The sequence below is a fragment of the Miniopterus natalensis genome, chromosome 9, assembly GCF_054644295.1.
Source record: "Miniopterus natalensis isolate mMinNat1 chromosome 9, mMinNat1.hap1, whole genome shotgun sequence".
NCBI lineage: Eukaryota > Metazoa > Chordata > Mammalia > Chiroptera > Miniopteridae > Miniopterus > Miniopterus natalensis.
In genome coordinates, this window is record NC_142089.1 from 24,268,602 (window position 1) to 24,281,014 (window position 12,413).

Consider the following 12,413-nt stretch of genomic DNA (forward strand, 5'->3'; position numbering starts at 1 on the left):
CAGTGGTGGTTATTTGAATCTACAATGTGATAAAGTGACACGGAACTACATGCACACACATGTAACAATGTCAACTCCTGGTTTTGTCATTGTACTATAGTTAAGTAAGATGCGACCATTGGGGGGAAATGGGAGAAAGGTAGATGGACCTCTCTGTGCTATCTTTGGGACTTCGTGTGAATCTATAATTATATTTCAAAATAAAAAAGCTCGAAAAAAACATCCTGAAGACAGAAAAAGAAGCGCATGCCATTTGACCTCAAAATTCCACTTTGACGAATTTATCCTAAGGTAATATCAAAAAGGCATGAAAAGTTACTAGATAAAGACAATCATCTCAAACTTGTTTATAATAGTGGAAAATTAAACCAAACTACCTTACACCATAATTGGTAAAATAGATTATTATAAATATACCCAATGGAATAGTATACAATCATTAAAATGATGGTGCAGCTCTATTTTCATTGATATAGAAAGACATTGATAATATACTAAGGGAAAAAGTGCTTAAAGCAGTTATAGTTTTTTCTTTAAGTTTATACAAACGTATAGGCTCCATGCTCCACAAGCGCAGGTATTTTTGCCTGTATCGGTTCCTCCAGATTCCCAGCTCCCAGAACAGTGCCTGGACACAGAGCAGGCACTCAGTGAATATTTGTTAAACAAACACATCACACACACACACCGCATAGGAAAAAGTCTAGAAAATTATACAACAAAATATTAAAAATGGTTATGTCTGAGTATATGGGTTTAGGTTAATTTTATCCTTGTTGAAGGGATTCTAACAGAGAGGTACCACCCAGTGTGTGTGTGTGTGTGAGAGAGAGAGAGAGAGAGAGAGAGAGAGAGCGAGCGCATGTGTGCATGTGTGAGTGCCTGGGTGTGTGTGCATATGCATGTGCATGTGTATGTGTGTGTGTGTGTGTGTGTGTGCCTATGTGCATGTATGTGCTGGGGGCTAGGGCATTAGTGGGAGTTGCCTCTCCTTCCCAGAGCCCAACCATCTCAGTGCTGCAGGAGCAGCCTGGTCTGGGCAGCTGGGTCCACATGTCTCCAGGGTGGTGCCAGGGGTTCCCGAGAGTATGATCACTAACATGCAAACTAGAGGCCACGTTCGAGGAGAGTTCACACATCAAGAGTGCCACAGTCACCTTGGGCACCTTCCCTTGGGCTGTAGTTTTCTGTGCATCAAATACCACGGGAGTCAGGCCTTCTCTTTCACATTGCATCAGCATCTCTGCTGTGAGCTGCTGCTGTGGGCTGAGATGCACGCTCAGGGGACATACTGCTGACAGCCTGCCCTATTCCCCTGAAGCCTCTGCTCCCTCAGGACATGGCCTGGTATCTGAAGACAGCCTGGAATCCGGGGGCAGCCACCTGCCCATCTCCTGTTTGCCTGCTGCCCAGGGGCCCGTGAATCTCCCCCAACTGCCATGCATGGTCTGGTTTTCTGTGCCCTTTCCTGGATCCAGTGGGCAGGAGCAGCCATCCAGGGAGCACTCCTCTCTCCCAGACCTGCTTGGCCCTTCTGCCTGCCTCCATTCCCAGCTGGATGCCCCCCATCACCACAGACAACCTGACTTCAGCCCCTGCAGCCCGAACACCTGTCATTAGACCGGTGGCCTCCAAAGCACAGCACCCATGACTGTTCTTTGGGGCTGGGAAGAAAATACCAGGGCTTCCATTTCTATGTTTATCACATCCTCCTGTAAATTCCTATTTCCTATGTGTTTTAGAATGTACAAAATGTATTAGTACAGCAGTTCAATTTATATGTAAGTAATGCACATACAAGCTGAAGTGTGTTCTCAAAGATACTTTTGCTAGAGGAGTATACAATAAAGTTTGGACCCCACTTTAGGTAAGATACATACCATGCTAACAATAATTTGGTACTTGGTGCTAAATGCCACAACAGAGGCTAAATCTGGAAGTTCAAGAAAGGTGTGATCGCTACCAACAGAAGGCAAGAGGAAAATCAGGGTAGGCTTCCTGGAAGGGGTGGCTTTGGACCAAGCATTGAAGGACGGGATGAGGCCTGTGGCCATGGGAGGGAAAGGCCCGCCCAGCAGAGGACACTGCAGGAACAAACGCACTGGGGCTGGAAAGCACAGAGTGAGTGCTGGGCCCAGGGCCTCGGTGTCCAGGGCACCCACAGGCAGGCAATAGGAGACGAGATGGGAAGGGTGCGCTGGAGACAGATGACACATGAGGGATGTTCGGGGAATGTGCACAATTCAGGAAAACAGTGGGGAGCCAATGAGGGAAGAACCACAGCCCAACGGGCTTTGGGAATTTGAATATGGGAGGGAGTGTAAGACTGGTTGGGGAGGCTAGATAACCAGATGGAAGATGGAAGACTGTCATACCCATGCAAGAGGGTCTGAACTAAATCAGAAGACAGGAGAAAGGAAAGGAGGAGGCAGGTGTGGGAAATACCAGAGAAGCTGATTCAGCTGAACGCTGTAACTGAGGACAAGGTAAGGGTGAAGTGAGGACAGGAGGGGCAGGAGAAGACTCCACCCTCAATGCCGAGTAAGCCAGAGGGATGACACAGGTGGAGCCCTTGAAAGGAAATCCAGGTGAGAAGTAGAGCCTCTGTTGTCTGCAGGGACGATTCCAGGGCTAGAGGGTCTGGGTTGCTGGGTTGGTTGCTTGTATGCAAAAGATGGACTCATCCTGATGGTTCCTGAAACTCAGTCTGGTGGAAACAGCATAAGCTTTGGAGTCAGCCGGATGTCAGCAATGCCTGGCTCCTCCACCTATTAGCTGAGTATCTTTGGGCAGGTCTCTGAGCCTTGCTCCCTTAAGAAAAATATGGTTCACTATCATATTCTTTGTTTGGAAGTTAATATTTAGTGTTGACTCATTTTGTAATTCAGGTCTCAAATACTATGTTGGTAAATTTAAGGCAGGAAGCAAACTGAAATTGGACTTTTAACTTTAGACTTCAGCAAGGAGCTCACTGACCACGCTCTAGACAATCATAACCCCACACTTTCCTAGGCCCCTTCTCCACCTTCCCCATGGTGCTTAACACAGATGACCATCTGCCTGCCAGACCTATTTCCTTCTGAGTGTTGTCTGTCTCTGCCCCTTGAAAGTAAGCTCCAGGAGGGCAGGGAGTTTTTCTGTTTTGTTCCCAGCTGTGTCCTCAGCACCTTGGACAGTTCCCTGTGTCTACTAGACATTCAGTAAACATTTATTGGTGACGAAATAAATGAACAGGAGTAATGGGACTGTTTGAAAAGTCTATGAGATAAGGCTTGTAGAGTGCCTGGTACAATACATACAGTAGGTGCTCAATAATGCATCCCCCTCCCTCCTTTCCCTCCCATTGTCTTCCCCCACCTGTTTGGCAGTAAGGACTTAATGTGATGGCCTCTCCTTTGGGGCAATGCCTGCTCCTTCTTCCTTCCCAAGTGTCCCTCTGAGCCTGCCCTGCCCCTGCTGGCTGAGCCATGCCTCCTGGACTGGTGACAGTTTGCTCCTGTCCTCACCCCAGCTTCTGCCTTGTCAACCTCTGCCTCTCCTCCCCACGGTGGCCTCCCATGATGGATCCCTTAGTCAGGTCCAGCTGGACCCAGGGCCTGAAAAACCTGACCAAGGCAGGCACGGTGTATGCTCACCAACTGTAGCCCCCCAGAAAAATATTCATTAGCCGAAGACCTGGTGGGCCTGGAGTTAGTGCAATACTTCTCAACTGGGGAGAGATTTTGCCCCGCCCACTAACCCACCAGGAGACAATGTCTGGAGACATTTTTGGTTTTTATAGCTATGCCTCCAATCAACCCCATAATACAAAAGGCTCCCAAAATTGTCCTGCCCAATGGACACTCTGTGCCAACCTACACACTAGCCTTGACTGTGGCTGCAGCCCAAGCAGCTGGCTGAGATCCCAGCCTCGGTCCCACTTAGCCCGGGATCCCATCTCCTTCACACCAGCCCTGCCTTCTGAGGTTCATGACGGCTCTCACTCGACCCCCTGGATCTCTGGCCTTTCTGTCTGACAGCACACCTCATGTACCTCGATTCCACCTCCAATGTGTTCTCCTCCCTCCAGACACAATTTCCTTCGAGATTCTGTGCTCAGTTTCACAAAGTTCTATTGAGCCTTCACTAGAAGGGGAGCTTTGTGATGAGCGTTGGCGAGAACTCTGAAACAAAACAGACATGGTCCCTCCGCCCCCAAGAGGTTTCAGTTTCGTGAGGGCAGTGAATTTTCAACAGGGAGATTACAGCACAGCAAGCCCTCCACGGTCCTCCTTGGGGAACAGTCACAGAGAGCAGTGACGTGTGAGTGGTCTGGGCACAGGAGAGGCTTCCCAGAGGAGGGGACACTTTACATTTGTCCCCCAACCCATGAAGGATCAGGACTGTGGGTCCTACAAGCTATGATAATCCAGGATTCCATGGACTGGCTCTCTGTCTCCCTGCCTATGACCTATGGATCCAGCTATCCCCAGGCTCTGCCTCGAGATCTGTGGGATCTTAGGCTCATGTCTGCTGAGCTTCCCAGAGCTGAAGGAATGGATGCCCAAAGCATCCAGCTACTTGGATGTACAGACCCTTGTTCACCAGTTTCCCTTTTTGCAAAGTGAGAGCCACCTTCTTTGGGATGAGAGGAACTCCTCTTGGGGGCCAGGAGGAAAGCCGCCAGTCCAGAAGGAACTGCTTTTGTGTCACCTAAGCTGAAGAGCTGCTGCAGGGTTTCGCCTCTGCTATTCCAAACGCAACGTAAATAGTTCACTGAACGTCTAAACCCTGCCCTGTTGGCTTTGCTGAGCCTGACTAGAAAGGTCCCAATGAAATCTGATCTCTGAGCTCAGGGCTTTTCCTCAGGCCTCCGGCCAGCAGCCTGGTCAGGTAGCCAGCAGTTTCCCTGCAAGACTCCTTATTCCAGCCATTACAGGAAACAATAGCCCTGTGATGTCAGGAAAGCCCAGGTCCCCTCTGCTGCAGAAGCACTTGGACAGGGTGTTGCAATGCAAGCCCTTTCTGATCAGTATCTCTCAGCATTATGGCCCAGGGAGGCTGAAAATCACTTACAAAATGGACTTTCAGTAGACTTCAGCCCTGAAACAAGTATCCAAAGCTGGCCACAGGAATCGGCCTTTGCACTTGGAAAGCAGTCCCCTTTCCAAAGGGATGTTGCATCCCTCAGTCCATCTGGTCAACCCTATGAGGAAGCAGTGACTCAGGGGTACTGTCAAATTGAGCAAGAGGCCCCTTAGTGTACAAGCAAAATGCAACTGCATTGTATCTTCCATTGCCCATGAAACCTGCCTGAAGAGCCAGCTGTCCTCTGCCCTTGGAGGAAATCCAGAGCACATCCATGACTTGTCTGGTCACTCTTGGGTAGTTAAAAGTTTCTAAGAACCAGGGCTCCCTGGAGAAATAGCTTCTAGGGGTATCAGAGGTTGTTGGGCAGAAAAAAGATCATAGTTATTACAATGGTGTGTGGCCTCTAAAGGGCCCCAGTACATAGATATACAGCACATCTGTGGCACTACAATGTCATGGGGGAGCAATCCCAGAAGCCAGCATCTAAAAAGGCTCCTGGGGTAGAGTTGGAGCAATAAGGAAAATAGGGATTGAGAAATTCTGGAAATATAAAAACAAATTTAAATTTTTACATTTCTGTATTTAAAATTTTTTTAAAAAAATAATGTTCCTAATGGTCTGTGAAGGCCTTGCCTAAACAACAACAACAACAAACCCAAATAAATAAGCAATCAATCCTCTGGCCGCTTGTACTCAGAAGACCAATCTGGACTAAGAAGAATAGGAAAAAAAAATTTAGCTTTAACCAAATTAGAGCTCCGCCCCTGCCCAGCTTGGGCCTGCTTCAAGCTGGCCACAGGCTGCAGGAGAGCAGTCTCCTTATCACCGCCTCTCCTCCCTCTCCAGTGTGTCCACCCCTCCCTGCGGGGCTGCCTCTGGCTCCTTCTTGGTCTGGGTGGGGGTGCCTGGAGGAAGGAAGGGGCAGAAAAAGTGGTATTTGACTGATGCTCTCCAGAGCTCGTGGTGCTTCTCTCTGGGCTCGGCAGCTATATAAGGTGACTGTAGAGACAGTTTTCACACTTGAGCTTCCAATACGGAGATTCTATGATTTGATGGAGCTACTAAGTGGCAAAATAAGCCACATTGCTCCTGACATCAAGCCATCAAACCATCAGAAGAGTCAGCACATTACTCTGCAAATAACCCAGTATCCCAGGGTTCTGCCTGCTCAGCTATGGGAAGTTCCTGGAACCATCCCAGGAGTTGCCCATGGACACATTTATAAGCCCCTACACCCATTTCTATGTGCTTACTGTTGGTGATGAATAGATAATAGAAGTGCAAGGGGAAATCTACAAATGTTTGGGCTTCCTGCAGTTGAAATAACAATAAAGATAAAGGGATGAGCCCCTTGGTGTTTAAACAAAGCCCTCAGTCAGAATGTGGACAAAGGAAAGAGGCTGCTGGACCAGGCCCTGCTCTGCAATCCACCAAAGAAATTCTAATGGGCCTCAGAGTTTTACGAAGGCAAGAGACCTGTTCTTGTCACCGATGCTCAGGGCTCAGGACTTAAACACCTGCCATGTGTCCATGTAGAAAAATGACAGAGCCTTGTCTTGAGAGAGGCTGTGAGTTCAGCTGGGTGGACATTTCCAGAGCACACCCACTGTGCCAGGCACCACTGGGCAGTGTCCACACTTGAGCCAGTGTTGAGGGCAATGGCGGGCAAGTAGGGGTGCGTGAGCACCCTCTGAGGGACAAGGTCAGGCTGACTTGGGACCCAAGGGAGTCTCCTTCCACTGCTGGCCCTGCAGAACCTGAGTCTGCCTGTGTGTCTGTTTATGGAAGGTGGCCCTGTCCTGGAGCAGGTGAAGATGAGGCTGCAGATGAGTCTATGACAGCCACTTGGGTTGGTGCTGGCTTTTAGGTGTCCCATTCATTTTACCCAGACTGTTGGGGGTTGGGGCACAAGGTTGTGGCTACCATCTGCTTTCAGCAAAGACGGCACTTCTTTCTCCATTTCTGACTTGCTCACCTGGAGAAGGGAGCTCTAGAAACAGGTACTCACTCTGCCATCTCTCTGGAAACCCTTTCAGCTGCTTTATGTACCTAGGGAACACCTGCTATTCCTCCCCCTTCTTTCTTACACGGATCTTTATCATGTGTGGCACATACACTAGGTGGCAGCCATGGAACTAAGTTCCGCTGAGCCCCATGGCAGCTCATGAGGAAACCGAGGGGCAGGGGGAAGTTGACCTGCCCAAGGCCACACAGACATTGAGCAGCAGCACTGGAACAGCAGCTGGGACTGAGTCCTGGTCCAGGGTCTCTTTTCCAAGTGGACAGGAGGGCAGTGGGAGTGAAGGGGCCTGGCCCAGGCCGGGCAGCCCTGAGTGCTGGCCACCTGCCAGCCTCCATGCAGAGGCCGATCTGGGGCTCTCCCAGTGGCTCTCCTTGGCCAGCAAGCAGAAAACTGCAAATCCTGGGCTGTGGCCCAGAGGGAGAGGAAAGGAGCTTCTCTATGCTTCTGATTGTCCCCATGACCCATCAGGAACAAAGCGGGGCCTCACGCTGCCTCCTGCCACCAGCCTCCGCCCAGCTGTTCTGGCCACGCAGCCCCATCTCTCTGGCCTGTCCGTGGGAACACTGGGTGTTTGTTAGCTTTCAGAATCATGGCTGTGTTCTGAGGGCTCTCCGACCCCCCTCTCCCTGCTTCAGGCCAAGTGGGGCAGGCCAAGAGAGCCACAGGCCCTCTTGCAAATCCCCAAACCCATCACCATGTTAGAAAGGTTTACATCCTTCCCTGATCTCATCAAGTTAGTTCAATCGACAAATACCAGTTCAAAAGTGTGACTTTCTGGGTGCACAGAGAAAATAACAGTGCGGTTACACCAACTAGCCCCGTATCTGTGTTGCCTGCCTGGGCCTTGGCTCCCTGCTTCAGACTCTCCTGCATGGCTCTGGTCACAGCCCAGCCACCACCACCTGGCTTGCCTTTCTCCCACCTCCACCTGCCGGGCCCTTCCCAAAGGGCTTGGGCTGCCCAGACGCATCTGCCTATTCCCCGTGTCCCCAAGTTCTCCTAGTGAGAGGTGGCTGCAGTGCCGTGGCTGGAGTGCTGGCTTTGGAGTTAGACTGCCTGGCCCTGAGTCTCAGCTCTGCCATTTCCTACTTGGGGAAGCCTGGGCAAAGTGTCCTTTGTGATTTTTAGCTTCTTCAAACGGAAAACAGGGATACAGGAGCTGCTGCAAGAGCAAATGAGTTACATGTGAGTTACAATATTCCATATTCCGAAGTGAATATGAAATAATGTCCAGCGAATATTAGCAGAAAAATATTAAGGTAACAGAAACCCTTTCTTTTGCCCTTTTCACCAGGTAACCAGCAAGGGGGGACAGCTGCATGGGAAGTATAAGTGCTTGGGTCAGACCCAGGTGGATTTGAGCCCCAGCTGGGTGTCCTTGGGTAAATGACTCAACCTCTCTGAACCTCATTTTCCTCACCCTAATATGGAGCTAGCAATCTGTCTCTCACGGGGTTTGGGAAAGAGTAAATGAAATGACATAACAGGCTCATAACAGAGATTGGCTCAGGATAAACGGTTTCACTGATGGTGGAACCAGACTGACCATAGAGCGAGTGATGAAGCATCAGGTGGATGATCAGGACCAAGAGTACCAGGCTGCAGAGACAAAAACTCAGGAGCAGTGAGCCAGAGTCTGGAAGGGGGGGCCCAGGGAGGTGGCAACCAGCTCACATGACGCAGAGAGGCCCACTGTGCCATGGAGAGAACTGGAGCCGTGGCAGGACCTGGAGTGGCGTGTAGATGAATGGGGCAGGCCACGTCACTGTCTGCCAAGTGGAGGCATGTGCCAAAGGGAATGCCAGGTGCTCAAGGCTAGTGTCACAGGGGAGTCAGGGCACCCATGACAGAATGCAGATAAGCCAGGCCTTGGTCAGGTGAAGGCTGAGCCAAGTGAGGGGCAGGGGAAGGGGCAGTTCTGACAATGACTCTGGAGCTCTTCCAGGTCTGTCTTAAAGTGGCCATGGTCAGGGGCCACCTCCTAATCCTCTAGATCAGAGCAGGTCCCACTGACACCCCCGCAGGAAGCTCTGAGGGAAGGAGCGCGAGAGACCTTCCTCCCCCCACAGTTCAGACGGGAGCAGAGAGTAGAAGCAGGCACAGAAGGGGACTGGAGCTGCCTCCTGTCCCCAGGGAGGTTGGCCTGATTCTGTCTGGGGCTCAGGACTCAGCACCCCCGATTACCAGCCAGGTCAGTTCCACAAACATGCATCTAGGGGTTTCTCACGAGCAAAGTGGAGCTCTGGGTTAAGCCAGGCAAGGAAGGCAGCGTGGGGCTGATTCCCGAGACAGAACAGGAGAGCTCTCCCCAGAGACCCCTGGGACAACTGTCTGAGAAAGAAAAGTATGCTGGCTGGCGTAGCTCCACCAACATTTAAATGAAGAGCAAGGATAACAAAGCCTGAGAATTTTAATTACAAGTTCTTGCTTCCCATTGTTTGTAATTTTGCTAACATCTCTGGATCTCCCAGTGGTGACTTGACAATAAAAATCTCTTAAAACAGAAGGTTATTATGTAGGGGGTGGAGAAATTTCATTTGGGTTTATAGCCGAAAGAGAATTGGCTGTGTGTGTGTGGGCAGATCATGCACCTCTCTGAGCTCCTCTACCCTTTTCTGCAAAATCAGAGCTTGGAGCAGACTGTGCCTAAGGGCCCTGATATCCAGTAAGTCTACACAACTAGGCAGAGAAAGTTATCATCATGAAAAAGTGTGATGCATCCAAGTCAGGCATCTCGGAGTCACTCCCGATTTCCCTCCTGCTAATTCTCTGCACTAAACTGAAGATGCCATTTCTTAATGACCTTACCCAGCTCAATAAATGGCTGCTGAAGTGAACCCACCATGTCCAAATAGCTCCTGGGTTCTGTCTACTCTGCCTCCTAAAGAGCTCTCAAAACGGCCTCATCTTTTCCACTCAGCTGCCGCAGTTCAACACTGTTTCTCACTAAACTACAGCGGCAATTTCCTCTCCAGGCTGCGGCCTCGCCTCCAGCCCGCTGATATCTTTCTTACTCCAAGACCCTCACAAAGCCAAGGTGAGCTCTTTCACCTGAGAAGGGCTCTTTCCAACCTTTCAGTGTGTCTGGGGGTCGGTGCATAGAGAGAGGTGTGCTGGCCCAAGGATGGGCCTCTGCTTCCCCCCCTTTCCAGCCTCCACCGCTCCCCCACATGCCTGTGTGCCCGAGATCAGGCCCCATCCTTGCAGGTTTGGAGGGAACCAAGATTTCCGCCTCTGAGCATTAGCACATGCTGTTCCTTTTGCTGCGATGCCCTTCCGTCTCTTGTTATCCTTTGGGCCCCGTGGTGACCTCCTATGCGGCCCTCTTCCTGGCTGTCAGCAGTCTTCCTTTCCCAGTCCGGAAACCCCTTGTGGGCAAAGAACGTCTGTGCACCTGTATATGCCCAGTATCAAGAGCAGTGTGACGTAACGACCCAAAGGCGAGCGCAACCCATGTGTCCACCAACACATGAAAAGATAAACAAAATTACGTCTATCCATACAATGGAGTATTATTCAGCCTTAAAATGGAAGGAAATTCTGACACATGCTACAACATGGATGAACCCTGAGGACATCACACCAAGTGAAATAAGCCAGACACAGAAGGAACAAACACTGTATAATTCCACTTATGTGAGGCTCCTAAAGTCATCAAATTCAGAGACAGAAAGCAGATGGTGGTTTCCTGGGGCTGGGGGAAGAGGAGAGAGAGAGTTATCTTTTAATGGGTAGAGTTTCAGTTTTGCAAGATGAAAGAAGTGCTGGAGATGGATGGTGGTGCTGGCTACAATGTGAATATTGTCACTGCCACTGAACTGGACACTTAAAAATGGTTAAGAGGGTACATTTCAGGTTATGTATATTTTACCACAATTAAAAAAAAAGTGTGAGCACATTAAAAAAGAACAAAACAGTGGAGTTTAATGAGCATTTATTGAGAGAGTGAATGAATACATGAATGAATGAGTAATTAAGCAAGGGAAATCCTTGGAGCCTCGGAATGATTTTAGGAGATATGTAGCCAAGATAGAACTGAACAGCCTGGAGGTTGGGGTAGGACAAGGGTGGCCTCCCTCTCCATCACTGTCACTCCCAGCAGAAGGTCTTCACAGTGTGCCTGGGGCGACAGTTTTCAAACCTAGACCTTCCAAACCAAATTGAATCCTTGGGGCTGCAGCTGAATCTGAGCCAGCATTTGTCCTCAGGGGCCCTGTCACCTTCTCTGGGGAACTCAGTATAGAATAACTCCCTGGACAGACGGAGGAAAAGTTAAGCCCTTGGGCCAAGGCTGCCTCGGGCTGGGTTTCTGTGGGTGTGGGTGCTGGGGTCAGGGAGAGCGGTGCGAAGCCAGCGGGCAGGCTGGCAGGAAGGGCTCATTCCACACTCAGGCCCCGAGCGAGCGAGCCACACGCGTCGGAAGTATCACATTAGAGAGATGACTCACACACTGACTCAAAGAGAGGAGGCTGCAGGGTTGTAAATCAGAGGATGGCTTTTATTTGTCAGAATTCTACACTAAATAACAACTCCATGCGCCACTTAACAAAAGGAGAGTGGGAGGGAGGCTGGGAGAGGCAGGCCGCAGGGGCTGGTGGAGTCATCCGTGAGGGGGTGGTGGGCAGGATGTTTTCAGGACACTCTCTCCAGTCACTGGGATACTCTCTTCCTCAACACACACACACACACACACACACACACACACACACACACACACACACAGAGACGATCATCGGTCCCCCGAACTTCCTGAGAGGGCTGGGTCATGAGAATAACAGCAGGAGGACAGCTAGAGATGGAGGAGACCTTCAAGGTCATCTACTTCACCCCTGTTTTATGAGTATAGCAGGCCGCCTTGCTGGAGATGACATTTAGGGGCGTTCTTCAGAATGAAGGGGCCAGAATATCATCCAGGGCCCAGTGAAGGCAGAGCCCCCTTAGAAAGGTGGAGGAAGGGAAGACCTCCTAGCATGGATGAAAGTCACTGTCCTTGCCATGGTCAGTCAGGGCAAGTGGCCATGGCCAGAATCATGGAAGGAAGCTCCTCCACTAAGAGCTGCAGGGCAGGGCAAGCAGCCCATTATCCAGGGAAGGGTATAGAATACGATCCTTTGGGCTTCCAGGACTTAAAAGTCAAAAGCTGCCTGGCTCTGTGGGGACTATGTAGAAAAGGAAGGATGGGAATTCTGGTTCCGCAGAGAGGCAGAGAGACACGTGACTGAGTCAGGCTGAGTTGCCCCGGGCAACCTGCAGCCTGCAGAGGTGGGTAGCTGTGCTTCTGGATGGCATCATTCATGGGGAAGCCCAGGACCCTGTCCCC